Below are 6,000 nucleotides of genomic sequence, written 5' to 3'. Positions count from 1 at the left end.
TTCATTGAAAAAGCGACAGGCGTATCATGCGCTAATGGCACAGCTCTTCATTAACTTTTAACCTGTAAAGGAAAATTAGTATTTAGATTTTTATGTAACTTTGTAATTTAATAAAAAAGAGCAGCCCGCAACCCGCAACCCGCAGCCTGCAACCCGCAAAATAGTGATACTGTGGTCGATACGGCAATGTTTTCTTAACCGTCTCATGAACTTGGTGCACGTGTTAATTTTCAATCCTTGTCAGGCTTATTCAGTCAGTTGCATTAATTAGTTAGTAGCAGTAAAAGTGCAAAAAATTCAAATCAACCCTCCAGCCGCCCCAACACCGCCGAATTTTTTTTTTTTACGAAGATGTTGTGCCTTGATGGTTCACGTTATGTTACTATTATAAATATTAAAGCCAGACATTTATGAACATTTTCTGAGAAGTTAGGGTGCCTACGTACCTTAACGAGGAATAGTCTCATCTTGATTGCTCAACAGCTCTATTTCACGTCGGTCTATGCCCACAAAGATTTACTCTTATGCGGTACCACGTGGAAAATCAAGTAAGGCTATACCGCTCGGGAACGGCTTGCTAAAGTACTCTGAGACAAGTAGACTGGTAGACGTACACAAACGTGTTTGCAAATACCCCTATGGTGACGCATTTCTGTCAAAGATATGTGGCTAGCTCAGGCACAGTATTTTAGCGGCAAATTATCCTTAATTATCTGAGAACACACTATCATTTTATGTACATACTGTGTGCTTTGTGTCAACTGCAGGTAGCATGTAATTTGTTTTGTTCTTGATTTACAATATGACAGAACTGAGTGAATTACATGATACTAGAGAAAAAATATCCTCAAGCATTCACACAGTGTGCCGCGCACACTGCTCGGATAGTTAAGTATAATGTTGGCGTCAGTTAGTTTACATTCATCGCTTTTTATTCAATGACGCCAAGGAAGTTTTCTGTAACATAACGTGTTGCCCTTAAGCCCAAATATTTGCATAATAAAAATAATTATTTTATCATGTTTTATATTTTTTCAGTTCTTCAACAATATCAGACTGGGTATCTGAAATACTTTCTGCTGGACGTTTACAGGCTTTATATCAACAATAACTACTTTTGTAATTATGGCATAGTGTCTGTGATCGTTCTTATAAGAGTGGTCGTTAATAGCTATCAATTATCTGCGGTCAAGGTTTATTTATATTTAGTTGTATATCTCTAATCATTGTTCACGCCAGTAATTCTCTTATCAATTGGTCTATTAAGGTCAACGCATTGAGGTTTTATTAGTTAATTGGCTTTGGTCTGCTGTGTCGGTATTTACTTGAATCATACGCTTGATGTGTATTTTATTATGTTTGAAACATGTTATATAAATTGAATACTGGTGAAAGTTGTCCCGACTAAAGTATTATATTGAAATAGCTAAAAATCAGATAAAAATCATACAAATATGTAACATTAACATATATAACATATTAAGAAACATCTTTAAAGAGAACTTATCCATACATCCATCACAGTTAGTTTTGAATTACATTTTTGTACTTACCTTTTTAAAGTCATACATACGGTATGAAAACCTCATCTTTGTCTTGATGATAATGTAAAACAAATTGTAGAAGATAAGCAAGGTTAGGCTGGAAAGTTTGGAACAGATAAAACCACCAATGTTAATTTAAAAATTGTACTTTCCAGACCCGGTGTGAATTTCTACTTCTCCGATCATGTGTTATCGTTCTAAACATCCAAACATGACAACACAAACATAATTGATTAATACTCATATCAAGACTTTTCTATAGTATCTATGAATAAAAAGAAATATGTTGAAAATACAAAGCAGGATTTCAAAAATTAGTTAATCAATCTAACTATGTTTCTTTGGAATATTAAATTGCAAATATAGCCGACTATACGGTATGGTTTTTTTTTCTCATTGTTGAAGGACATGTGGTTGCCTATAATTCCTTACATCCATTTCCTTTGAACTTTGGTGGATTGTTGTCTCATTGGCAATTATACGACATCTCCTTATTTTTATAAAGTACGGTATGGTTATGTATTTGAAAGCATATTTAGAGGTCAAATTATGCAGGTATCGTGAATTTCAGTTTTTCTTTATAAAATAATTTGTTTATTGTCTTATAAAGGCACTGTAACTTGTAAGTACTTGATAGAAGTGTATATAGTATTTAAAATCCCTTCGGGCTGGTATGCTGAGGCATAATGGATAACACAGATACACGTTGGTCTACTTTATATCTTGACATACATTTAGAAATTGGCAGTGAGTATTTTACGACAAAGAAGACTTCTGATATAATTCTTGCGTTTTCTTTCGTGATTTCTGTGACAGAGGGTTGCTGCTTAAATAAAAGCAGGAATTGGTCTTATTGGTAAAGTTCAACTCATCTCTACGTATGTTTTACAAAGACCACGGTAGGTATAGTGTCCGGCTAGGATCGTGGTTTTTCGAGTGAATTGGTCCATTTTTTTCGAGTGTAGATCGGGTTTTTTCGAGTGATAAAACATGCGATCAGGTCAATTAACTGCTATTTCGTAATTATAATAGTTTTTTTACATGACTACCCATCTTATTTTGAATACTATACATGTTTTGAACAACAAAGAAGCACAATTTCCTTGTATTTAACCAAAAAATTCAGTTTTTAATATTTTCCGGGTTTTTTCGAGAGTAACTGTGAAACCGTCCGGGTTTTTAAACAAATGGTCCGATTTTTTAACGAAAATTTTGATAAGAAAAAAGGTATTATTGACTTTAAAAAATGACTTTTCTAGTTTATAACTGTAATTTAATGAATGAAAATTATCGTATATTCTCAATAAATCAACAAACCATATAGACATTTTCGAAAACTTATCGACACTGACGCTTACACCTATGCCTAGGACGACAGGTAACCTTTTTAGGTGGGGTCATCTCAAGGTGTACAATGAGCACAGGCATTTACAAATATATATATATATAATTTACACTTTAAATACTGTATAAAAAAATATTTTTTCAATGATTTGTTGATTTATTGGCTCTGCTTAGAAGCTGAGAATTGACCGATCTTCATATTATAATTTTTAAAAAAGGGGGAAGGCTTTGTGTAAATTAGTAGAACTTTCCGCAGAAAGTCAGGATTCTACTTCGTCAAAATCAACTCTCAATAACGCCGATAATTTTTTTCAATCGTGAAAATGGAAGCCATTGTAGGGATGACCCGCGCTGTCAACTTAGCTCTTGAAAACCGATAAATTTATCCACTTGGCATAATTACGATCCTTACATGTACATGACAGTTGTGTTTTAAAAAACAAATGTATCTACTAGCTATAAAGCATCTCATGTACTTGTAGGCCTTTTGTCAACTAAAAACTATTGTCTGTTTGGTTGTCAGGGGGAAATTTTGAAAGTTAATAAAAACATTAAAAAAATTCTATTTAAGTATTATGTGGAAGGGCAGACTAAACATTTGCAGAGGTTGAAGAATAATTAACCTAAATTACACACACAAAAATGTTTGTTTTTTTTTCAGTTATGCATTTTTAAGATCCACTTATAAAGTCATGGACTTTTTGTATAAATCCAAGGAGGAGTTAGTGAACAACATTTATCCCACTTTTTTTTATACATTTTATAAATAAAATAATTAATATGCCTAAATTTTTCACTAAAATATTAGTGAACGAAAGTAAAACAAAATACAACTAAGAAATACACTTCCAGTTTAAACATTTGAAATAACACGAAGCTTTTCTTATTTTATTCAAACACACCTACTTTGTTGTCAAGACACATTACAAAGGTATTTCACTTCACCCATATATTTCCTGTTTTGGTACTGTGAATGTGTAATGTTATTATATCAAAAAGTAGCCTAAATATATAAAAAAAAATAATGGATCTGAAGCGAGACTGATGTATCAATATTTTTGCTTCATACGTATTCAGGACAAAACAGTCAACTCAAACACGCTTGAACATAAAAAGATGTACCCGATTTTCTCTTTTGATAAGATGAATACCCATTTTGGTTATTTTACCCCAAAAACTACATAAAATTTAATTTACTGCTTGAAAAAGATCAATCAGTATAAATCGACATTTAGAAGAAAACAGTTGGAATATCACAAATCATCACTAAAAGAATTCCAAAACTGATGAGAGCACTTTGTGTTTCTAGCTCAGATTTTGAATTAAAAATTATAGAAAACCAATTAACGAATAATGAATTTATATTTTTTTTCAACCTCTGCTGAGTCAAACAAAGTTTTACGAGGGGAGTCTTTTTCTTCTATGGGATATCCATCCTTTTTGTATGGTCGCCATATATAAATATATGCGTTTATTTTCAAATATAATTTACCTCTTTAATATAGTTATAAATGTTAAATTAAATTTACATTTTGATACGGTCCCTCTATTTTTTTAGTCAGGAAAACGTTCTACAACAACTTTCCAGTATTAAATTAGAAATTACTGGATCCTTTATAAAATCTCTTTAGAACATACAATGTTCCATAGTGCAGGGGACTCATAATCTTTTCAACTTCATTTCATGGTACTTTTGTTGTCACAGTTAATAATATTTTCGTGGTGAACTCCGGAGTTTTTATACGGGACGTATTATGGTATACCGTCGTCCGTCCGTCCGTCCGTCGTCAGCATGTAGGACAATAACTAAAAAACGCTGTAACCAATTTACATGAAACTTCGGTAGATTGTTTATATCTATTGAGGTATCCTCCCTTTCGAATTTTATAAATTTTAGACTTAGCGTTTCCGAGTTATGGGATTTTATTAAACGAACTATAGGCTCTAAGAGCCTGTGTTGCTCACCTTGGTCTATGTGCTGCAGTGCATATTAAACAAAGGACACTCTTCAACATTAAAAGACAAGAATTGATGACTTGTTTGTAGATCTTACTTTACTGAACATTCATGCTGTTTACAGTTATCTCTATCTATAATGAACTTGGTGTAGTAGTTTCAGAGGAGAAGATTTTTGTAAAAGTTAACGGACGACGACGACGGACAACGACGGACGCCAAGTGATGAGAAAAGCTCACTTGACCCTTTTGGACCAGGTGATCTAAAAAGTGGTGATTTTACAGTTTTCGGACAATTTTTTTTAAAGTGAGGAGTTTTCATGAAACTTTGGTGACTGGTTTATATAGATTAAGGTAACCTCCCTTTAGTTTTTCATAAATTTTTGATATGACATTGAGAAATTATTTATAGGTTTCATAACGGGTGAGAATAGATATCGCTTGATATCAACTCGAGCTATTTAATTTCAATATAATAATAAACGAGCTTTCGGCGAGTTTATTATTACTATTTGAATTAAATAACGAGAGTTGATATCAAGCGATATCCCATTCTCACAAGTTGTTAAACCTATTTGTCTTAAGGTCAACAATCTCATTGTATTAAATTAAAAATTCCGCGAATCGTTGGTCTAGTATTTTGCACACGAAATGTACATCGTCGTACCCTTTGAAGGTCATCGATGACCTAACGAATAGCCAATGGAAATGCCGTAATATCGTCTTATAATGCTCGATAAGCAAATCAAATTAATGCAAATTTTCGTATCACTTTTTCGTATCACACTCCGTGCAGTGTGCTACAAAAAATGTCTATTCATGCAAGAAATAGATAATAAGCCACAACTTTAAGAGAATGAACTTTATTCTTTGAAAACGCGACGGGCGTATCATGCGCCCATGGCGCAGCTGTTTATTAAAAAACGAGTAAGAAACCTACTGGACAGCAGAGAAGAATTAGAAAAATGCTATGTAATACAAAATATTCTACTAAAAGAGGTCTGCCCACAAAAAAAATCATTAATAACAAACAAACAAAAAAACAATACACACATTTAATCCGACCAGATTTTATTCCCACTGACAATAAAATTTGAATTAAATTTCATATATAGTTAACAATGAAATGAATAGTTCATCAGCTTAACACACTATAT

The sequence above is a fragment of the Mytilus californianus genome, unplaced genomic scaffold, assembly GCF_021869535.1.
Source record: "Mytilus californianus isolate M0D057914Y unplaced genomic scaffold, xbMytCali1.0.p SCAF_3, whole genome shotgun sequence".
Classification (NCBI taxonomy): domain Eukaryota; kingdom Metazoa; phylum Mollusca; class Bivalvia; order Mytilida; family Mytilidae; genus Mytilus; species Mytilus californianus.
Note: the sequence above shows the minus strand (reverse complement) of the source record.